At 37.5% G+C, this 25,878-nt stretch overlaps 1 long non-coding RNA gene across 1 annotated transcript; it reads right to left on the minus strand.

Annotated features, from left to right (window-relative positions):
* Window positions 1-664: 664 nt before the first annotated feature.
* On the minus strand, window positions 665-11,333 carry LOC145669324 (uncharacterized). The gene is made up of 3 exons (XR_014128191.1): window positions 11,121-11,333; window positions 4,931-5,069; window positions 665-799 (listed from the first exon to the last, which is right to left on the minus strand). It is a non-coding gene; the product is annotated as an uncharacterized LOC145669324 (long non-coding RNA).
* Between the last annotated feature and the right edge of the window lie 14,545 nt (window positions 11,334-25,878).

The following is a 25,878-nucleotide window of genomic DNA, read 5'->3' on the forward strand; positions in this document are numbered from 1 at the left end:
AATTGAACCCAGTACCATATGTATACCGACAGGACGTACCTTAGTCACAAGGTGACATGAGTGAAACACTAAACTATTCGATTGACACCTGCGGCCTTGTCAACACTAGAGAAAGTTACAAAGTGATTAAGTAAATACGGAACATAGTTCATACAAAGTATAGCGATGTATGAAGTCTCCGTTTCATACGACTTGGATAAAGGATACATCTGAAATAGCAACAAAGAAATATATAATGATTTCTCTGGATAATTTGGATTAGTCCAGAATTCGAACACACACACGCTGGTAAGTCCAACATTTTTTTTTTTTTTTTAACTTCGTTCTTCGGATTCCCAATAAAGTTGACTACTGAAAAGCTGAGTTATAGATTCTGTATTAAAACAACACCTTCGCTAGACATGTTCAGTATACACATTGTCTTACATACAGAACAATACATTAGTTATTAATGCATGTCTGAAATAATAGTGCTTCGTATAGAATTTTACTTCATCCAATCGCAATAGCACAAAGATAAAAAATATTGCTAGGGATAATGTTCTTATTACAGAGGAAAATAATTAAAATGACTTAACATTAACAAATCATTTTCTTTAAACAGAGATAATATTTTATTATAATTTATGGAAGAAAGAAATAATTTGTAGTACAGTATCTTTATTAGGGTTATATATTCGTACAAAATAATGTAAGTACAACTGAGTCTGTCTTCAGAAAGGGCGTACTTTTAGCCACAACCTACACTGCTTCTTTTGACTGTCTTTCAAGCAGAATTCTGGTTTGATGCACGAAATACCTGCAACAAAAATCCGAAAATATTTAAAATGTTATATTCAGTGTGCTTAATTTGGTTGTACTTAACAATACAAAGTATCTTAACATTTTTGAGATTAAATGGACAAAATATGTTCGGTCAGGTATGGACTTTTGGGTTGCACGTAGAAAAACTATGAAGTGTTTATTGATGCTGAACAACAACTCAAAATGTATTACCATTCAAAAGTAAGTGGGTACCTCAATGGTGTTCGGGCTATCATGGGGTACCTAATGTCTGTATTTTTTAGATATATGAAAATATATGTCTCCAAAATGTAAGGAACTGACATCTGTTTACCGAAAACCTCAACTCGGTAAGCCTTATGGATATCGAGATATGGGAAAATAAAGAGCGACACTACAGAACTGTGGAGTTTGCGTACTAGATGGTGCAGTTTCGGAAACGTAATTACGAGGGCTTACAACAACCTCAAAAGTAGTTTCAATTAAATACACTACACACACGCCCTGATGGGGGTTTTCGGGTACCATGATATTCCCAGAACTCTCATTTCTAAATATTCTAAAATATGTCTTAATAACGTTTTAAAGAACGTTAGAGGTGTGTGTTTACCGAAACCGCAAGTCGGTACGCCTAACAGTTACCGAAATATGGTGAAATAAAAAGCGACACCATAGGTACGTGGAGCTTGCATATTAGACAGTACAATTTAGAAAATTAATTAAAATATGACTATCAAGATATTGTCAAATAAAGGGAGGATCCATATAGTTATGGGTTTTCGTGTTAGGTGGTAAAATTTCCGAAACCGGTCATGTAAAGTTAATAAGCATCAGTAGCAATTTCATCTTAAAATAATTAGGTATTTCCATGGAGTTTAAGAACATCATGGGGTCTACCAAGATTAAATTTTAAAAGTTTTGTAAAATATATTTTGACATTTGTAAAGAGTATTAGAAATATGTATTTACCTAAAAGTTCCAGCTAGTACATCTAGCAGCTAGAGAGACACCATACAATAAAAGCGTATTAGATCTTGAAATTTCAGAAAACAATTATTGATCCTAACAAAAGTTAAATAAGATGGTACTTATATGGGTTAAGTGAGAACCTCAGACTCGTCAGTACAATTTCGATCGAAAGATTAATTCAGCTCTAAATTTTCTTTGGACAATTCCAAGCGTTCATCGGGCTCTGAAATAAAGTGAACATTTTTTGTCAATATCTAATATAGCAAGCGAGATATAAGGAATTATGTATTTTATGACGTCGTAAAAATAGAGACCCACATGGATTTGTACTTTTGAGTATTTGCTGTAAGAAGAAGAAATTTCAGAAAACAACCGTATATACCTTAATAGACAATTAAATGGGCGGGGGCACAGTGGCTTAGTGGTAGAGTGCTTACCTCTGGTGTATTGGGTTCTTGGTTCGATCCACGGCCAAGTCAGTTTGTAGTGGACATCGTATTCGTGGGTTTTCTCGGGGTACTCTCCTCCCACCTTTGCATTCCATCAATTCTGTCAACAACATTCACTTGCTTTAATCATAATCTCCCTGAGACTAAAATGCATAATCGTGGGTCGCTACACTGAAATATTTCCTTTTATTTAATTTTAAAATTAAATAGGGAGTTAAGTATGATCGTATCTCTACGGGTTAAGTGAATACTCCAATAGTTTCTGCAAAAAAAAAAAAGATTAGTTAAACACCCTACCACTAAGCTACTGTGTCCCCGCCCATTGAATTGTCTATTAAGGTATATACAGTAGTTTTCTGATTTTTTTTTCTTATAGGAAAGACCCAAAAGTACAAATATATAAAGATCTCTATTTTTACGCCATAAAATATATAATTCCTTTTATCTTGGTTACTATCTTAGATATTGACAGCGAATTTTCATTCTTTTGTACAGCTCGATGAACCATTGGAATTGCCTGAAGAAAACCTAGGACTGAACTAATCTTTCGATCGAAATTGTACTGAGGTACTGATTTAACCCATAGAAGTACCATCTTATTTAATTTTGTTGCGACCAATAATTGTTTCCGAAATTTCAAGCTTTTATTTCACAGTGTTTCTCCAGATGTTAGATGTACTAGCTGGAAGTTTTGGGTAAATACATATTTCAAATACTGTTTACAAATGTCAGATTATATTTTCAAAAGCTTTTAAAATTTAATTTTGGTAGACTCCATGATGTTCTAACACCCCATGAAGATATCTAATTACTTTAAGATGAAATTGCTACTGGTGTTTATTAACTTTCCATGACCGATTTCGGAAATTTTAGCATCTAACACGAAAACCCCTTAACTGTGTTGGTCCTCCCTTTATTTGACAACATCTTGATAGCCGTTAGTCATATTTTAATTCAATTTCCGAATTGTAGCGTCAAGTATGCAAGCCCCACATACCTATAGTTTATTCCCCCCCCTAAAAAAAATCAGTTCTTTACATTTTAGAGACATGTATTTCCATATATCTAAAATGCAGAAATTAGGTACCGCATTGGAACCCCATTGGAGTACTCACTTACTTTTGCATAGCAAGGTAAAAACGCCAGTGGTTCTCACTTTAAGTTTGAAAACATACTATTTTGTCTCTTCTCTGAGCATCGTGACTCTGTCGGAGCTGTACCATAGTTGGAAAGACTCACTGATCCTTCCTATAGTGACCATGTAGTCAGAATTCAAAAAGGAGTAGCCCTTGAAGGAAAAACAATATTTTAAAATCCTTGCACCAGTAGTCGTCACCTTAAAATCAAAACGTTCCAGTAGTAGTCAGGATTTTCTACCAGTGTTCATCACTCAAATAACTTGACAATTTATTCAAAAACGCACTGTGTATCAGTTTAGGGTTGAGAATACAATATAAAGTAGTAAGCTTAATAACTTTGCATCACTTTTAGCACTCAAGAAAGAAAATAAAAACGTTTTTACATACTTTTTAAAGCAATTTCAGAAAGAAAAATGTTTACTGAATTCAAAAGTTAACTGTATATCACTTCCACGTTAAGAGTACAATATTAAATACTATGTTTAATAACTATACGTCACTTTAAACTCTCGAGAATGAACATAAACAATTGTACATACATTTTAAAAACAATCTGAGAAACAAAATAAGTTAACTGAATTCAAACTTTAATTATACATCACCTTAAGCTTAAGAATACACTATAAAATGCTGAGATTAATAAAAAATGAAATCTTTAAGTTTAACGTCCCACGGTTATGCCGGTTAGGATAAGGAGACGGTGATAATGAGAAATGAGTGAAATGGTGGAATGAACAAAGTGGGAGGAAACGGGAGAACCCCGAGAAAACCCACGAGCAAGGTGTTTGTCCACCACAAAGTCCACACGGCGCGAGTTGGGATCGAACCAGGGACCCCAAGCACCGGAGGTGAACGCTCTACCACTGAGCCACCGCCCCCCTGAGATTAATAACAATGCATTACTGAAGAATGAAAACAAAAATGTTTTAGCTACCTATATTGTATTTACATGTTATTTCTCATTAACATTTTTTTTTTTTTTGATAACTCATGATCAAGTCTAGGGATGCGCAAGAGAAAAGATTTGAGGTTGTCTCCTCTCGAAAAGGTGCCGCGAAAGTTGTCTCGTCTCGAAAACTGGATCCGTTTCTATTGGAAAAGCTCTATCTTGCCTCGAATTTCGTAACAAAAATTGTCTCGTCTTGTCTCGTGCGCATCCCTAATCAGGTCCATAGCCAAAAACTTCATTTCGGAGGGTGCTCGATAGGGCTTTGGGATATCCGAATTTAGATATAGATAATCGATGTCGACAAACTATCGAAACTTGTTCGAAATATCGAAAAATACAGCAATATCGAAATATAAACAATATCAAAAATCGAAAATATAGAAATATGAAAGAGATCAAAAATATGGATATATCGAACAAAAATGGATATATGATCTTGGAATACGATTTGGTGGAATAATGAGGGAGAAAAATAATCATTGATTAAATATTAAATTGAAAAGAAATAAGAGCCTGACGCTCAAATACTTATCTATCCGGCACCCATCTTGATCCCCATAAAATATCATGAAGTGCTTCATTGATTCTAAACCCAATAATAGTAATTTAACAATAAACACAATATATAATTTACTACGCACCTTGAAATGTAGAAATTAATGATTGTAATCCCCAGCTTTCCAATAGACCTTTGATTTCTCCAAATGAAGATTCGGATATCTTGTTTCTTCTCAAGCAATAATGGGTTACAATAATCAGTTGCAGTCCAAAGCCAAGTCACTAAGTTAAGCATAAAAATAAAAGAATTCATTAGTTAGATGCATACAAAATCCTACGCATGTAAATCCGAATCTACTTGTATTAAATTGTAAATTTAAACAAACTAAATTATACTACAGTTATAGTGACATCAAACATACATTAAATAAGGTATACAGGGTGTCTCAAAAGTCCCCTGACATAGGGTAACTCTGTTATTATCAGAGTTACAACAGAATGTAGGAGGGAAAAGCATATCCAATTATGATGTTTTCAATCTAAAGTGAAGGAATTTTTAAAATCGGATGACCCGTTTGCGCTGTACACTCTCTATGCGCCCAATGTGAAATGAAAATGCAACGTTGCCATTTACCTGGACCCACAACAGAAGTGAGTGAAGTTACTGTCTTTTACGCTAACATGTCGATGGCCAGCCCCCGTTTCAAACAGTAACTTCATTCACTTATGTCGTGGGTCCAGGTAAATGACAACGTTGCATTTTCATTTAAAATTGGGTGCATAAAGAGTATACAGCACATTCATCTTGTCCGATTTTTTGAAAAAGTGTTCACTTTAGATTGAAAACGTCATATTTCGAGATGTTTTTCCTCTTACATTTTGTCGTAACTCTGATAATAACAGAGTTACCCTATGTCAGGGAACGTTTGAGACATCCTGTATACATCATAAGAGGTTCCTTTCTTAATTCTACACGGATGTGGTTTCATTGAATGTGAGGTGGGTGATACACATTAGGCCTTTTGGGAGTACGTCACACGGACGACCGTAATTTTGTGTTCAAAATTTTTATGAACTGGTGGGATATGTGATACATATGGCCACGGGCTAGAATTTTCTCAGTATGTCAAATATGCAATCAGATTTCATGCAGCTTAATTTGGTGAAAAGCTATTGCCAATTGAACGTTACATTTACCTCTTTCTTGCAGATGTTGAACCATGCCGTTAGCACGTGAGGAATGGATCGAAATAATCAAACTGTGGGGCGGGAGGAGTATATGTGCAGTGGTTGCCGATTGCAGAGTCATCCACAATGTGACTCTGTGTCACATGTTTCAGTGTCACAGTAATTAACTAAATTTGAGAAGACGGGCACATTCGTAAACATACATCGTAGCGGTTCAAACTCGCGGGACCTTGTTCCTTCCCCATTTTGAACCGGTACATGAAAATGCCATTTACTCCATGTTTGCCTGCGCCGATTTTGAAAATTCCTTCACTAATCGATTTCTCCCGTTGAGTACTACAAGAATCAGTTAAAATCTCGCGGGCCCTTTATTCTTCCCCATTTTGAACCGGTACATGAAAGTGCGATTTTTTTTCATGTTTGCCTGCGCCGATTTTGAAAATTCCTTCACTAGTCGATTTCTCTCGACGAGTACTACAAGAATCAGTTAAAATCTCGCGGTCCTTTTTTCTTCCCATTTTGAACCGGTACATGAAAATGCAATTTTCTTCATGTTTGCCTGTGCCGATTTTGAAAATTCTTTCAGTAATCTATTTCTGTCTTCGAGTACTACAAGAATCAGTTAAAATCTCGCGGGCCCTTTTTTCTTCCCATTTTGAACCGGTACATGAAAATGCGATTTTCTTCATGCTTGCCTGCGCCGATTTTGAACATTCCTTCACTAATCGATTTCTCTCGACGAGTACTACAAGAATCAGTTAAAATCTCGCGGTCCTTTTTTCTTCCCATTTTGAACCGGTACATGAAAATGCAATTTTCTTCATGCTTGCCTGCGCCGATTTTGAAAATTCCTTCACTAGTCGATTTCTCTCGACGAGTACTACAAGAATCAGTTAAAATCTCGCGGGCCCTTTTTTCTTCCCATTTTGAACCGGTACCTGAAAATGCGATTTTCTTCATGTTTGCCTGTGCCGATTTTGAAAATTCTTTCAGTAATCTATTTCTGTCGTCGAGTACTACAAGAATCAGTTAAAATCTCGCGGGCCCTTTTTTCTTCCCCATTTTGAACCGGTACATGAAAGTGCGATTTTTTTTCATGCTTGCCTGCGCCGATTTTGAACATTCCTTCACTAATCGATTTCTCTCGTCGAGTACTACAAGAATCAGTTAAAATCTCGCGGTCCTTTTTTCTTCTCATTTTGAACCGGTACCTGAAAATGCGATTTTCTTCATGTTTGCCTGTGCCGATTTTGAAAATTCTTTCAGTAATCTATTTCTGTCGTCGAGTACTACAAGAATCAGTTAAAATCTCGCGGGCCCTTTTTTCTTCCCCAAGCCAATATTTTTTTGTATATTTTGAATGTATTCAAGTATGGAACAAAAGTATTATATAATTCCCTTAGTAGGCTTCTCAACTTAATATTTTTCAACTTAAATTTTATTTATTTTAATTATTTATTTTCTTGTGACTCAATATTTAATTGCAATCGTTCATTGGGGAGAAGGGTGGCCATTCTCAAATATATAAATATAGTATTCTTAAAATTTATGTGTTCTCGTACTATTAGTTTCTTCCACTAGACCTGGAAATTGCAAAATTAATACCTGGAAAACCTGCAAAATTCAGGGAAATTGAGTTCCATATTTATGTATGAACACTGCTATTTACAATTTTTTTTTTTTTTCGAATAGGGAGAACTGTACGAAAGGGTGGTTTGAGAATAGTATAACAGTAGGTTTCTGGGAGTGTTGTTCGAAATGAAATCTTTAAGTTTTACGTCCCACTATTATGCTGGCTAGGCTCAAGATGACGGGGTGTTGTTCGGTGGGGGTCAATGTTGCCAATTTTGGGTAAAGTCGCTAAATAAGGGGAATTCGACCTCAACGATAGCGCAGGGTGACCATAAAATTTTCAGTTAAAAACGGGACAGGTTCTTGCAACACTAGACTTTTAGATCTACCTTTGTTCTTATCAGTGCCTTGATATCAGAGTTCCCCCTCTCTCTCTTCGTTACAGAGCGGGTACTTATGAAAAAGGAAAGACACGTTGAAGTTTGTTTAACACACAACCAACTGCTAAAACCTCTGCTGCCTTTCGAGCAGTACTGCGAACTATAGAGTATTTTTAATATAGGGATTTTCAGTTCAATTTTTGCCGCTTTGTTATTATTAATACTTTTAAAAGGAGTAAAGGTACTGGGTTTGTTATTTACTTCTTTCATTTACATAAAACGGGACGAATACTACTTTTTTCCATCTACTGACGGGACGGCCGCGACACGCCCCTAAAACGGGACTGTCCCGGTCAAAACGGGACGTATGGTCGCCCTACGATAACGACAAAAAAAAAAAAAATTCCGATTGGAGACTTTTTTGGGTGATTTTTAAATAACGATTTACCTACTTACACATTTAGCGACTTTTTGCTGCAAACAAAATGTTCATCTGTAGAGAAGCATTATTAGTTCAAAACAGTTTTTACGTTATTTTTTTCTGTTTGTTTGTTTTAATCAGCGCAAGTGATGAAGAGTTTGGAAATACAGCGTACTCACTACTCCACAATCCTGCATTGTTATGTTACCCTTGCCCTCTAACGAAGAATAACTACAAACTTGATGTCCTTTAGTTCGCAGAGTTTCCGTTGAGAGACACACGTAATACATCATTACCGATAGCAACAAGATTAGCTATAGATGCGTGAAAAAAGGCGAAGAAGGTGTTTGTTATATTTGTCCTCTGGGGTCTTTTAATTATTCTGCACTTTTTCTTTTACAAAAAATTGCTTAACGTAAGTACTGTAGTGTTAATTATTTCGGAACTATTTTGACCACAACATGAACAAAAGTACCCGAAACAACCTGAAATGATCCCTGAATTAAAGGATTGGTTGCGCCCTGTTTACAAAGATGTGAATAGAACCAGCGGCGCAAATCTGTCTTCAACATTGGGGGGGGGGAGGGTAAGACCGTTACCATACTTTTTTTGGCGATGTCCAAAATACTTATGAAGTTGAAAAACAATGTTGTGGAGGATCAGAGTTGTCCTTAGCGTTAGGAGGCTGCAGATTTGAGGCTTATTCTGGGGGACATCTCACGTTCCTTTGTAGCAATCGGACAAAAATCATCAAATTTCTCCCAAAAAACACATTTCAAATCGGATTATTTGGGAGAAGTCCCCCTCAGTTCCAAGATTGGAGGGGACATGTATCCGTCATCCCCCCCCCGGGATTTGCGCCAGTGAGTAGAACATATTGTTTAGTTTACATCTACAACTTTTACAATGCTTATAGACAATGAATTTCTCGATTATTTCTTATAGCGACTTTTCACCCAAAATTGGAGTCGTCACCTCTCGTTTCGCAAACTTATTGCCAACATTTTAGAAACTGGTTGCGGGGAGAGCTACAATGGATGATTCAAGTTATTTCGTCGCTTCCGCTGTGAACCTAAGTACAAGATTCCAAAAGTCACATTTTTTTGGTTCCAAACAATATGTCTGCTGGGTGAAAGCATAGACTGGAATGTGTTGCCTTTCCTACCTTAACTTTAATCCCATAGTAGCTCCTTTCCCAAAGTTAAAAAAATGCAATTCTTCCTTTCTTAATAGTACTTATGACCATGGGCGGCGATTAGGGGTGGCAAAGGGGGGCAGTTGCCCCCCCACTTTTCTCAAATGACCTATTAATGTATATAGTTTCAACCAGGGAAGTTTGTATATTAACATTGATATACAAATATTCAGATCATGTCTTGCCCCCCCACTTTTAACGTCCAATCGCCGCCACTGCTTATGACCCAAAGTATTACGTAAGCATTGTATGTTACTTATGTAGCTCACAGAGCCGCAGCTATGGGCAAGCAAGCAAAGCACGTGTCCCGGGCGCGTGGTTGGAGGGGCGCCTAAAAGAGAGGTTATATATTAGTACTTTTCCTGGCGGTATTTAATACTTTTCATCAGAGTGCGAAATCATGAAATCAAAGTGAGAGGAAAAAATGAAATGAAATCTTTGAGTTTTACGTCCCACGGTTATGCCGGTTAGGCTAAAGGAGACGGTGATTATGAGAAATGAATGAAATGGTGGAATGAAGTAAGTGGGAGGAAATGGGAGAACTCCGAGAAAACCCACGCACACGGTGTTTGTCCACCACAAGGTTCACTTGGCGGGGCTAGGATCGAATCCGTGACCCCAAGCACCAGAGGTGAACGCTCTACCACTGAGCCACCGCGGCCCTAAAAGTGAGAGGAGACTGGAGGAGTGAAGAGAGAGAGAGAGAGACAGAGAGAGAGAGAGAGAGAAGAAAACGCTCGCACTTTTACACTTCAAAGTAAATTAAGTCATTTATTTTTTCTGTCCCCCTCCTCCTCCTCCCCTAAGTTCTACTGTCAAAGTAAATAGCTAAAAACACTCCCAGGCCAGAAGCGCATCTACGTTGGAAATTTGATCGAGATCGGTCGGTCGGTGCAAGAGATTAAGAAAAAATGAAATGAAACCTTTGAGTTTTACGTCCCACAGTTATGCCAGTTAGGCTAAGGGAGACGCTGATGATGAGCAATGAATTAAATGGTGGAATGAAGTAAGTGGGAGGAAATGGGAGAACCCCGAGAAAACCCACGCACACGGTGTTTGTCCACCACAAGGTTCACTTGGCGGGGCTAGGATCGAATCCGGGACCCCAAGCACCAGAGGTGAACGCTCTACCACTGAGCCACCGCGGCCCCCGGCCGGGAATCGAACCCGGGTGTCCCACGCCAAAGGCGTGTTCATTAACCACTTAGCCACGAAAGAGCTCATCTGTGAGGCAGTGTAAACCCCCCAAAAAAGAAAGAAAATAAACGCACACTGGATGTTTGCGCAACTGAGGATCAAAACATTCTCAATGGAGTATGAGAAATAGTAAACGTCAATCAATGTGTTCTTTTGCTTATTCATTACTTCGTTAATACTTAATTCCTTCTAGAAATAGTGAAACAATACTATGAAGAAACACTAATTAAACTAATAACAATTACGTTGTATTTCTTACCATACCGTTTTTACCACCCATAGAATTTCAATCTAGCACTATACTGCATTATCACGCCGTAACGAAAGCTGAAATTCAAAGACATGGCACTCGTTAACTGTTGAAGCTGTGTTGTAGCTACCTGTATATCACGCGGCCTTCGTTGGTACTCCTCAACATAAATACGTCACAGCCCAAAGCCAGGAAACATCACAAACAGAAGACAGGGGCACAAGCAGTGCCTGACACTTCACGAACTCAAACCCACCAAGACTCAACTCAACATGACCTTCAATTACGTTCTAGAAACCAAACCAGTGCTAAGGCACAAACTCACCAACTTCCTATATGAAAACACAAGAAAAAAATCTAACGTTTTGGTTCCAAAGTGATGACATAACAATAATACTAAAAAGGTTTTAATTTTCAGTAACCCAAACATTAATTAACTAGGGAACATAACAAAGCAAAAATAAATAAATAAAAATAAATTAAATTAAAAAATAAAAACCTGACAAGTAAGCTCTCCCTGACTACTTTTTTTTTTTAAATTTCAGTGAGGCTGTAAAATATGTCAATATCTTCGTTATATATATATATATATATATATATATATATATATATATATATATATATATATATATATATATATATATATATATATATATATCATTGTAAACAAGTTCTTTAAACAAAAGAAAGCTCTGAGAGCGCTTACCTCTGACGCGGTAGGTCCCTGGTTCGATTCCTGCTCCCGACAAATAGGCTTTTGGTGAACACTGTAGTTGTGGTTATTCTTAAGACTTTCCAGTTTCCTTACATTTTCTTGATTCCACCATTATCATGTATCTCATCGTCACCTTCTCTCTTACATTGATGTACAATCATGGGGCGTTAAACTAAAAGAAAAAAAATCTTGCAAATATCCTAGTAAAAATGAGTTTTCTAAACTACACTAGTGGCCCCGCGTAGCGTATTCGCTAACGCTCTCGCCTTCGGTGCGAACGGTCCCGGGTTCGATCCCGGTGGGGGAACTCGGTCGAAAAAGTATCAAAAGATTTTAAGTCCAGCCATCCTGAATGAGGTTTCCTTGGCTTTTCCTCATTCACAGCAGGCAAATGCCGGAGTGGTACCTAACATATAGGTCCCAAGCCGTTTTCTCCCTTCCGAAATCCAAAAATGAAAATGAAATCTTTGAGTTTTACGTCCCACGGTTATGCTAAAGGAGACGGTGATGATGAGTAATGTATGAAATGGTGGAATGAAGAAAGTGGGAGGAAACGGGAGAACCCCGAGAAAACCCACGCACACGGTGTTTGTCCACCACAAAGTTCACTTGGCGGGAGCTGGGATCGAACCCGGGACCCCAAGCACCAGAGGTGAACGCTCTACCACTGAGCCACCGCGGCCCCATTTTTCCCCAATCCATTCTTCCCTTCCTTTCCCCGGATAGTGTGATCACCGAGGGAAGTCATCCCTCATATGCGACGGGCTAACAAGGCCATTGATGCCGAAAGCCCAGAAATCTAAATCCTAAATCTTCACTACACAAGGGAATTTTCGCGCTGAAAACGGTTTATTAGCAATTATGTTAAGCAGCCCTGTAGTAAATCTGCACCAAGTAATAAATCGTCACATATAAAACGGAATGAATAAACACATAACATTCATTTTGCTACCTTGAAATGTAAAATGTTTCAAAACATTAATATTCAAAGATTTCTCAAAATTCAGATTCACCCATTCCATTGTCCTCAATCATTAACGAGTTTTACAATAGTAAGAATTGTATTCGTAAACTACATTACTTACTTAGTACTATATTAAAGCAAGTTACACTAAAAGAATATATAATTAATGGAATATTTAACTAAAGTAATAGTTAACTAGTGTACTTACCCAAGCATTTTTCCTTCCTCTCTTCTTTTCCGTTTGTAAACAACCTCGTTTCGCAAGCAAAAGACGGTAGTTCAATGACGTCAGCCATGGCGAAAGAAAGAGGTGTCTATAGGCGGCCTGGATCTCACACACAGATGGACGTATATAACATATAGCTGAAGTATTTAACATACGTATATGTATGTAAAATACAGAAGATTGTTAGAAGTCAGACATCCTGCAGCGACATGATGTAATATCTAAGCGGGTAAAAGGCAGTACCTGTGTAGCATATGGATAAAGTACGCTCCGTACAGATTTCCTTAGTAAACATAACGAATCCTTGTATTTGTACAATATACCGCTGTCCGGATAATGGATTTTTCTTAGTGTGTATTGACGAATTATACACGAAAATACTCAATAATTAAATGAGGGTAGTAACAATTTTCTGCGAGAAAACTCCCGGTCCCCTACTCGACTGTGGGGTATCCCAAAGCCCCAGAAGGTCCGTTCCCAACAGCAGACAACCCTTAAATCCGCCCATTCTCAAAACACGACATAGAACATTAATGGAAGGGAACACATACACATTAGAGACCTGCATGGGCCTACTCTGTTATTTCTTTTGGTCGGGCCAACACTGATTTCTCTTCAGGTCGGGTCGGGCTGGAGCCGATTAATTCCAATTGTTTAATAACTATTGACTTTCGTTAAACGATAATTGGAATAAAGCCAAACGTTGAAGAAGTGTGCTCGTGAAAAATGTTACAAAGAATGCAATAGCTATTTACAGTTTGTGATGCTTAGCGGCTCCACTTTCACTGTAGAGGATTGCAGGTATTGCGCGGTAAATTGAGCTCTGATCTTGACCTTCACTGAACCCAAAATATGATAAGAAGGGGTGGGAAAGTTTTGCCTGTCGCTAAACAATATTGCCATCTTCACTTTATGCTTAAAAAAAAATTGTTAGATTTTTGTTACAGGAAATGGAGGTTCTGTTCTCTCGATGGCAGGCAAAGTTATAGGAGGCAATCGTACCATTCGCGAGGCAAGTGTTAAGTTGTGAACTAGATTTTTGAAAATGTTTCTGAGGGTTAGGTCAAGTTAAGTACTAAATTTTGAGAAAGATTGGGGCTCGAGCTAAATTTTTAAAAATATTATCGGGCCGGGGTTGGGCCAAAAACTTTTAAAAATTTATCGGGCCCGGGCCGGGCCGGGCTTGGGCCAAGATTAAAAAAAAACTTATCGGACCGGGCGGGGTTCGGGCCGAAAATCTCCGAAATTTTTCGGGCCCGGGCTGGGGCGGGCGTAGGTACATTCGGGCTGGATTGGGCTCGGGTCGAAAAATTCGGCCCGTACATGTCTCTAATGCACATACATAAAAAGAAACAATTCAATATGGCACATCAAAATATAAACTAGGTAACTTCTTTGAAGACACTTCATTTTAAAAACAAAGGTAGGAAAAACATAACAAAAATGTCGGTGTTGTCAACTTAGAAATTATCTATATGTATAAAAGAGAACGCACAAATCCTTTGTTACCTCATCACGCTAATACGGCTGAACCAATTTCTTTTATTTTTGGGGGGTTATTAGGATTTGGACCCTAGATGGTTTTTATCATATCACTTTAATTTTTAATTACCAGTGTCTTGAGATAATTGACCATTCAAGTGTCCATAACGTACAAATCCTTTGTTAGCTCATCATAGCTAAATCTAACCGTATTTATATGCAACCCACATGACCGTGTCACTCGGCGGGTTAACATAAATGACAGGCGATATAATGTTAACATTCTTCTATGGTTTTTATCATATCACTTGAAAGCGAAAAAGTAAAAATTATCTAAGTAACAAAGTTTATTGCGTTCCAGGGTGACCGCAGCGAAGCGGGGTGAACGCTGCTAGTTTCTACATAAGAAATAAAATCTTTTTACGTGAAAAGCTATTCGTCAATTACTATGTATAGAAATAGATTCCCAGTGACGGTATGTTTTAATTATTGAAAAAACAGAGACTGTATGCCTTCGTCACTGAAAAAGCAGAGGCGGTATGACATACCACCGCATACCGATTCACTTCGACCATTGCACTGTATATTAGCGTAGCATCATTCTAAATACCAGAGAAGGATTAGACTTTCAGTTTTGAAATTCTGCAGTTATACACATGTGTTGTAGAACGTGCATTATTTATATCGCCGCGTATTGCATTGAGCTGGTTAACAATCGAAATAGTGTTAATTACAGGGGTTTTCTTATTTTTCCGAGACTGACTTCCGCGTGGCTCTTTTTGATGGTCTTTGCAACGTCATGAATTCTTAATTTTTCAGTTTTTCTACACTTTGCCGTTATTCTGCTTATCTCTTTTCAAGTCCGAAAGTTATGATGCATTAGTTTTTGAGTAAATAATCTAAAATGTAATTGTTAAAACTACAATTCTTTGCTCTCTATATCTTGTCACTTTCATTTTCTTTTTATTGTGTGCGTCTGCGTATGTGTCAAAGTATTGCACTGAAAGATAACTGCAATTAAGTGTCCAGTCCATAGTTTTGGGGTCGCTCCAGATATCATTAAAGTCCAAAATGATCCCTTATCGGCATGGGGTTTAGTAAAGTTCAGCCCCCGTCAGCATGGGATGAGAAAAAGTGAAAGATATGGGTAGGAAGGGGTGACATTACGAATTTTATTATTACACTTCCATTGAAACGCGTGTCCTAAGGGGGTAAGTGGTTCGTATAGTTTCCATAAACCTATTCTCCCGTGCAAAGGACGGACAATTTCATAGTCTAACTTAAAATGTAAACTACAAAAATTTTCACGACGGTAACGTTGTCTAACAGTTACGTCACAGGTCATCTGGGTTACAATTTTCGTCCTGGTTGCTAAGGTCAGGGTCTCAGTTCCCAGACAGACACTCTTATACTGTGTGAGCTGGAAACATCCAAAACATTTGCTCTACAGTACGAATTTTATTGTGGAACAGCGCTATCTACTACTCAAGCTTCACGTGTTAAGTTCCCAAGAAGAACATTTCTAAATCAAGATATATATATATATATATATATATATATATATATATATATATATATATATATATATATATATATATATATATATATATATATATCTTATATATTTTAAATATAATTTCTTGCTTCTTTGTCACTCTAAGCTGAAAGAAAAACACAATAGGATCCACTACATAAATAGATTTAATAAAACATAGACTCGGCATCATTTTTCATATTCTACAGAACAAGTTTTACAGGATTGCTCAATTAAATTTAGCCATCCTTCATAAGAAAAAATAACGTTTTATTTTCATACGAGTATCACGCGCTTATATTTTGATACGACTTGCATTTATCTTTCAGTGCAATGCTTTGACACACACACACACACACACACACACACACACACTGAGGTTTCTAACAGTCATTCTACTAAAATAATGAATAACGATTTGAGAATAGACAAAGCGAACTCTGCATCCGTTCTTTAATTTTAATTATGTTTATGAAGACGTGAAACCAGTGGCGTATTTACGATTTTGTTTCGGAGGGGGCTTTGTTAACTTTCGGGAGGGGCGGCTTTGCCTGAAAATATGAAAATTCTGCAAGATATTTCATATACTTTACTATAGTAAGTAAGATTTCGGGGGAGGCTTAAGCCCGGAAATCCCCCCTAAATACGCCACTGCGTAAAACTATTGTTGTTGTTCAAGGTGTTAATAATGATAAAAATTGAGAGAAGAGTGGCGCCGATTTGAATTTCAAAACTGAAGATTATTATAAATAAGTTCATTGCTATTATTAGCAGTGTTATACATGTTTCTACAATTATAATGCATATCGAATATACGATATTTTTTGTATTATACGATAATTTTAAAGACAGAAATTGATAATTTTGTTCTCTGAAATTGGCAACTCTGGTTAAATTTATTATTAAAGAAATTTGAGTTGTTTCATACTTTATTGACTCCACAATTGAAGGACCGGCTTTTGTTTCTAATTTCTGGTATATTCAAGTTTCAAAACGTAGACTTGTATAATAACTGCACTTAAAAAATATATGGAAAACACAAACTTTGTTTCGGATAGGCTCAGCGTATTGCCTTTCTGAGGATTTGATGTAAGATTTTTTTAATTTTTGGCTTCAGACATTCATAACAATCCTAATCACTTTGTTATCAACATTGTATTGATTATTAAAATATTTTTGGCATATATTCCGAAGTTGGGCGTCCGCTTTCGTCAAGTTTTTTCACTGTTATCTCGTTTCCACACTTTCTGCAATTTGTTATTAGGTTCATTAATCCGTGCTCTTCACAAACTTTTACTCGTTATCAATGTATTCCTTCACAAATGTTAAAACTGCTAGTTCATTGCCCTTGTACATTCGCCATGTTGGTAACATAAATGCTCGTTTCTTTCCCACAATGCAACTGTTCGGTTACCTTGCGCCAAGTAGTTCCCTTCGCTCGCCATATAGTCCCATGTTTATAACGGCTTATATATAACAAATAAACAGATTTTTCGAGAGACTTATATATTATCAAGCACACAAACGATCAAATTATCCATATATTTCCTGTAAATTTTAAAAATTTCGCTGGAAACGGACGCCCAACTTTGGAATTTAACCCATATTTTTGAACAATGAAAACATTACTAGTGTTTTATAGATCTTACTATTACAAATCGTTTAACATGCAGCATTTTCAGGTGTATAAACTCAATACAAAGAACAATTTGTAGCACTATCTTAGTTTTTAAAATTATTCTTCAAATTGAACAAGTAAGCCTCGTTAAACAATAAAACAGTTAATCTATTTTCACTTCCGAAAACTAGTGGTACACAACTAGGTACTACCCAGTTTCACTCCAAAAGAAGAAAGCGACTAAATAAAATTACTTACCGTCAAAATAATCCTTGGTGCAGTTTTACTATACGGATCCATAGAGTTATAAAATTTAGAGAAGAAATTTCTAATAATATTTTAATAGAGTAGTGTATAAGTGACGGAAACATGGTGTGCACTTAATTATGAGATGTGTATTTACGTGGAAATACAGAAATTAAAGTCGAACCTCAAATGCACGTAATCTTCCATAAGCTAATTACAAATGAATTTTTAGTTTGAGAAATGTTTATCATAGGAAACCCTGATACGAGGGGAGGAATTTCTCAAGTTCTTGGAAATCGTCAGCAGAAAGAAATGCTAACGTCCAGATGTCGGCAACAATATGAGGTAAGTTTTCTTAACGGATCCATAGATTGTAAAATGTACAGAAAAATTTTGGCAAGTCTGTAATATCCACATTTTATGTCGAGAACAGAACCGATCCAACCCCTGCGGGGTTTCTAACCCGTTCTTACTACTACTACTACTACTACCCGTTCCTATCTCTATTCCCCTCCTACTCTTACTACTCCTACTTCTTGTTCTTCTACTACTACTACTTAGTCCTACTCCTACTACCCGTTCCTACTCCTATCCTACTCCTACTCTTACTACTACTATTCCTACTCCTACTCCTACTTACTTCTACTCCTACTTACTCCTACTCCTAATACTACTACCCGTTCCTACTCTTACTCTTACTATTACTACTATTCCTTCTCCTCTAACTACTACTCCTATTCCTACTGCTACTAATACTACTCTTACTTCTACTACTTATACTGTGGGTCCGTAATAGTAACACTACACGTTGTTTACTATGGCATTAGTGCTTTCTAGTGGCCACCGAACACAGGTTGGTTGATGTTTCGAGAAGACCTGTTAAAGTGTACCTGCACCAGAGAATGCAAGCGTACACCTCGAAAATGATTGCTGAAGGTAAAGAATGTGAAAGCAGTGAGAAAGAAGTATGTTTTTATGAATTTCTCTGTGGATCCGTAAAGTAAAACTGGATGCAATCCTTATGCAGTATGTATAATGCTATTTATTGTCTGCAAGCAGATGTTGATGAAAACTTTGAAATCTAAGGTTCAAAATTCAAAATGCTAATGCATGAAACACAAACGGCATCACTGACTCAACAACACTTATCGCAGACCGTACTCTATAACGGCCACTATATCTTCTTCAGTAGTAGTACCTGTTTCAATCACTTAGGTGGGGAGAGGAGCGGATGAGGGTATAGGGCTTGGAACCGACTATTCTTTTCTATCCGAACTAAACGACCTGATATAACACATCAGTTGCGGAAAGCTGAATGTTCTATGTTTGCACTGGCATAATAATAATAATAATAATAATAATAATAATAATAATAATAATAATAATAATAATAATAATAATAATAATAATAATAATAATAATAATAATAACGTTGGTTCAGTCCCTTTCCTTGAAATGGTTCAAGTGATCAGTCTTCTTCTTGATACGACTGTTCCCAGTTTGGAAGTCATCTGTGTACTAAATTTGAGAAATTGCTCCAGGCGTTTCAGATTTAAGCTGGAACATACCCACATCCATTTATAAACAATATTGAATGTCCCACGTAGTATTATGTACAAACAACTCTTCACACTTATGTTTATAAACATCACCACATGGTTTTACGAGAGGATACTTCACACCACGAGAATCTACTACGACCTGCAGACGACGGACTTCTGGCTTCTTCCACGAAGGAGATGACGACAACGGAGCAGCAGCGCCACCGCCGTCTGGGTACCCTATAAATTTGATGGCCGACAGTGGACCTGTATTAGTTCTCTGGTGTCCCTCTTACTGTTTGCTTCGGAACATTAGGAGTAACCTAACTCCAGGCCTCTAGTCTGCTTCGCAACTCTTGGCTTTTCCTTTCTCCTGACTTAGCCTGCTTCGGGGCTCTGTCGTGGATCCTAACCTCAGCCGCTTAGCCTGCTGCGGGGCTTTGTGGTCACCTAACCAACCCAGTGCTTGCCACGGACCATTGGGATCCCTAACTCCACTCTGCCTAGCCTGCTTCGCCGTTTCGTGGAAATCCTGTCTGCGACCTTACGGTCAAAGACTACCTATATCAAACTTTACAAACTTAGAGAAATTATCTTTATCTTTGTAGTATTTTTGTAAAATACTGTTATAGTGGAATTTTATAATAAAAGCCGGTAGTGGGAATCGATTCCGGATGCTGCTTTTATTAACACGCTCTACCTATAACCTAAACAGAGTTTTACAATATAGAAATAAAATTCCCCTCTTTAAAACCATAACTTCTAGGAACGCTAGTACACGTGTCATTTATTTTCAATGAGGAATTTATATACCGAGTTGTGTGTTCCTAGCCCGAAAGGTTTCTGAAATATTCAGTTTTGAGAGTAAATTATAAGATTATGCTCTCCAATTAGGACAGCATTTTAATTAAAGTAATATGATAAAAACCCAATTGGAGAACTATATCCAAAATCTCACTTCAATCGCTTCAGCCATTTTCCCGTGATCCGAAAACCCACATGATCACTTTCATTTTTATACAATAGGTTATCACTGCATGACGCTTACAAATCGGTTAGCGAAAAGATAAGCTGTAACATTTGTAATATCCTACACATGGTCTGTATTTATAAACACCACCACGTACTTTTATTTATGGTCAGCACCACGTGATTTTATTTGGTAAACAACAAAGATGTTTGCTCTTCTACTACAAATTACTGCACGAACCAGATGACAGGAATCCTCGTCACCACTTGGTCATGTGATAGAATAGGAACTCAAAAGAAGCTATAAAACTCAATATATTGCTTCAACCAACATCAGTTTCGAGTGATAAACTCCCCTCTCCTAGATTACCTGGAGTTCTGAGAAATTCGAACGTAACTCAATCTCCTAGCTTGCCTGCACCTCTGAGAAATTCTAATCTAACTCAAGTCTCCTAGCTTGCCTGGACCTCTGAGAAATTGTAACCTAACTCAAGTTTCCTAGCTTGCCTGGACCTCTGAGAGATTCTAACCTAACTCAAGTTTCCTAGCTTGCATGAACCTCTGAGATATTCTAACCTAACTCAAGTCTCCTAGCTTGCCTGGACCTCTGAGAAATTCTAATCTAACTCAAGTCTCCTAGCTTGCCTGGACCTCTGAGAGATTCTAACCTAACTCAAGTCTCCTAGCTTGCCTGAACCTCTGAGAAATTCTAACCTAACTCAAGTCTACTAGCTTGCCTGGACCTCTGAGAAATTCTAACCTAACTCAAGTCTCCTAGTTTCCCTGTAGCTCTAAGGCCACCTGCCTACTTAGCTTGCCTGGAATTTTTGTTAACTCAACCCTTTTCTTAGCTTGCATGAAACTTTGAGGGATTCCTAACCACAACCACCTACCTTGCCTGGAATTGAGTTGATTTTGAGTTTAACGTTCCTTTCAGGAGCGAGGCTATATGACACATGAACCTACTGATTAACGTGGAATCCGAACCACATGAGCTCCCACCGGGAATCGAGCACGGGTCTCCCACGCCAAAGGCGCGTACGCTAACCGCTTAGCCACGAAGGAGCTCCTAGCTTACCTGGAACTTTGCGAGATGCCAACCAATTTTTGCTTGCGTGGAGCGTTGAGATTCCTTGCCCACCTCCACTAAGCTTGACTGGAGCTTGTAGAGATCCATCCCTTGGCTGCATAGATCTTGGAACACCTCGAGAAAGAACAAATGTAACATTAGAGGTCTTAATAAGAATCTTTTTCATAAACCTATATCGTATGCCACACCGAACACTTAGTAGGTCAAGTAGTATAGTGCTGAATATACGCGACGAGTACTGCATGATAATACATTCAGTGTTTCCATGATATGATACTTTCAGTGCGTGAGTTTCTTGTATGAAACGTGTAGCAACTATTGACTATTTTATAATGAAACTAGATCATACCCATTCTATATTTTTGTCATTGAGTTTCTATTGTTTGATATATTTCGTATCTTTTCTTATCTATTAAATAGTCAGGTTTGTGTGCTTAATTTGAGAATAAAAAAGAATTTTGCTGAAGTCCTTGAACTTTATGATGGAAATTTGCTATTCTTTGTTGATTTACAGACTTTAGGGAGACCTGTTACAATGTTAGTTCCTTGTCTATAAAAGAGTGTAAGTCATTCGTGACATATATAACATTATATGATTGTAATCGTTCTATATGCCAGGAATTGTCGATGTTTGTTTTGTGTTTCTACCCACAAACAGAGAAATAAACATCAGAACAAAGACACATTTGTTTGCCTGATATAGATAGTTGGAATATTTGATGAAATTCTATTGTTCGATTCGTTTTAATCTAGTTTTATTTTCCCTTAAGAGATCATATCTCAATGTACTCTGTAGAAAGCAAACAATTTCATAATACTCAGTTGGTTTGAAGTTTTAAAGAGCTACATATGTATGGTGTTGTGTTTGTCTATATTTAGCCGGGGACTATGCTCGAATGAACACTTCGAAACGATAAGACTTTTCGTTTCGGGAAATCCCTGCAACCCAGAGATCAAGGAAGATACAATTTTTGTTTTGCAGTTATACAAACTTGATTTTATTGTGAGAGGTAAATATGCTTGTAAAGGTTTTGCGGCTGATGAATTGTGATGTCGTAATAAGAAAAACCGGAGGGAGTAGGTAGAAATTAGACTTGATAACTAAGTTCCCTTAAAAGTGACAGATTTAAAGTTTCTAATATAGTACAGTATTATTTACAAAATGTGAACTAATTTGACATCAGGACAAACAATAAATATTTATACTTAAGAATGAAAGGTGACATCCGGCATGTCCCTCCCCCCACTACTTATTCTTCGAATTTCACTCTCTCGATTAAATAATAAGTACTTTTGCACATACTTGTTCATTAATGAAATTGGTAAGACATTCAACTTCCTTTTTGTTCTCGCATTGTTCATAAATTGTTTGCAAAGATCTTTGAGAGTTTAAAAGTTCCAATCTGAAGTAGTATTAAGGAGTGAAATTACATGAACTACATTATAAGGGAGGACAAATGGTGCAATTTTATATATAAAAAAAAAACTGCTTATTTGTCCCTTTATTAGTGTGTAATCCAGATTACATGAAGTTAATCTTCGTAAAACAAAGGACTTGTAAAATTGTTAATTTCTCAGTACTCATGAGCTCCTTCGTGGCTAAACGGTTAGCGTAAGCGCCCTTGTCGTGGGTGACCCGGTTCGATTCCCGGTGGGAACTCATGTGGTTCAGATTCCACGTTAATCGGTAAATCCCATCTCATATAGTCTCGCTGCTGAAAGGGACGTTAAGCTCACTACCAACTCAACCCTCACTACTCAAAATGACTCGACAACATAGCTCAAAAAAAAAAACCACTCCGTTTATCTATCTTCTCCTACAGGGCCGGATGGATGATGCCACAGTGAACAAATGATTTGGAAAGAGCAATTTATTATACTACAATTTCTTCTTAGCGGACGGTAATAACTCGTTACCCATTTCTCCATATGAAGAGAGCTCATCTGGATAAACTGAACAGGTTTTAGGCAACTACTTGATAATTTATCTTTATTGTGGGGTTGTACCCTCACATACACTGGTCGTCATAAACTGTTATTGAAGTTAAAGAAGCACTTATTTTACGCCATACAGCAATGGATACTACCAAATGAAAGTACACTCTTGGGGAAAAGATGATGCTGGACGTAGGTGGCACTGAAATTGGTCAACACTGTAACAGCAAAGAGATGGTTGCTGACACTAATATGGGATATGATCACCGTGCATAGCAATACAGGATTCACAACGTCGTCTCATGCTGGTAATAGGTGTTTGTACCAACTCATTTGACATCTGAATCCATTAACAAAGAGCCCGTTGAAGAACATCGAGAGTTCATGGAAAGGGTACAAGGTTTCCAATGCGTCGCCCTAGAGCATCCCACTTGTGTTCGATCGGGATAGAGTCCGGGAACGTCTATGGCCACTCCATTCGTTGAATATGGTGTTGCTCAAGTACTGATCGACTAGTTGTGCTCTACGGCGACGAGCATTATCGTCCTGTAGAATGAATACCTGACCTCTAGCACGTCCTAAGGACACAACGTGACGATCCAGAACATCATCCCTACAGCTCTGAGCTTTAATTATGCCACGCTGGAGATAATACAAACCAGTACGCCCTCCAAGCGATATACCACCCCACACAAGCGCACCTGCACCACCATATCTATCCCTTGAAAGAATATTATATGGATGGTAACGGGTTCCTGTTTCTCGCCAGACTAATATGCGTCGAGAATCACTGTCCAGAGAAAATCTACATTCATGAGTAAAGAGAACTGACTGCCATTGCTCCTGGGCCCAATTCACATGCGCTCTTGTCAAATTTAATCGCTATCTCTTGTGACATCGGGGTAGGTGGTACACACGCAACCGGTCTTCTGGCATACAAACCCATCTTCGTGAAGTCACCTGCGTACTCTACTTGTTGATAGCGGACGTCCAGTTGCAGCAACAGCCTTCACACGCACTTGAGTTGCTGTTACAGGCCTGATTCTTCGACTTGTTAAACGGATATATCGATCATCCGTGGCCGAAGTACACGCGGTCGACCATCACTGTAACTTCTCTCAGCATTTTGCGTTCTTTGGAACTTGCTCCATAACCTGGTTTTTGTTATGGCTAATGTCTCTTATTTGAATATGTTGGAAAGCTCTGGTTTCAATAAATGGCATTTTACCGCACATGATTTGCAAGAGTTTGCTTAATGAATCCTATTGAAGTTTGGTTAGTAAATCCTCGTTAAATTAGATTTTACTGAAATTTATGCTACTGATAACTTGTGAAAAAAGCAGGTGACTTCAGGATTTAACCTTCCAGAAATCCCGTCATGCATTTGCAGGCTATCTAAATGTTATATTTCTTTAGCAGAAAAAAGGTTAAAGAATTTGATCTTAAACTTCAACTAAACTCTATTTTTTCTTATGAAACACAGTATACGTCTATGTTTTAGGTGTCAGTACTTAAAAATTACTTACAGTTCTTTCGGGTGGAGAATAACATCGGTTTAATATTACATGGACGTAATGTTTTGTAGCATTGTTGCTACCACAAATATTGGCTCTCTATCAATTAAAATATCTGTGTGACGTATTCAGTAATTTCATACTTTTCTTACAACAAGTGATAAATCTACCACACATTATTCTGTAATGTTGTCGAACGGTATGTTAAGTTCGAAACTTGGCCATTCATCGAAGACATAAATTGTGGTGAAGTGTGTAGAGTGATATAGAGCAGGAGTCTACAAAAACAATCCGTGGCCAGACTCATTGTAGAGAAATTATAAAAAGTCAAGGTGAACCCTTTGTATGCCCTTGAAAATTGCGGTGATCAATCATGGAAGCTGGGCTTTGAAGAGCAACATTACAACAGCATTTTGTGATAGGTCAAACACGCATGGAATATGAAGGTAGAGGAACGGAGAAATTGTTTGAATACTTCAATTTCTACAATCACTGTAGGTGATGACAAAATTGATTGTGATTGTACTGAAAAGTGTTGACATAAAATTATATATGTAAAGGTACGCATGCACATCTTAAAAGTACAGTTCGAATAAAACATAAATAAAACTTCTTTTCATCGCTGAGGAAGTTTTCAATATAGGTAGTGAATTCATTGTAGCAAATTAGGTCTATCAATTTAAGAAGATGCAGTAATGAAGAAATCATTAGTTATCAAGCCTACAAAATTGTTCCGTATCTAAGAACAGCATTTAATTTTTTTTTACATGAGTTAATCTTGTTATTACAGACTTGCCTCTGTGTTGAAACAACATATACTTGAAGTAGGATTCGTGATTTCTTATAACGTGACAGTGGTTCGTGTATAAATAGAAATTAAACCAGGAGTCGGGAAAAGGATAATAAGGCGGGCCAAAATGTAAACAAAAATGTAATCGAAAAATCCAGGACCACCCCAATAAATTGGAAACGGTGGGAGAAATGTGAAAACAGGAAAAGACGTGTGGCATTATTTTCAAAGTATAACGACTTAAGTTAAAGCGTCTTGTCCCAG

Source organism: Thermobia domestica, chromosome 13 (genome assembly GCF_964235325.1).
Source record: "Thermobia domestica chromosome 13, izTheDome1.hap1.1, whole genome shotgun sequence".
Lineage (NCBI taxonomy): Eukaryota > Metazoa > Arthropoda > Insecta > Zygentoma > Lepismatidae > Thermobia > Thermobia domestica.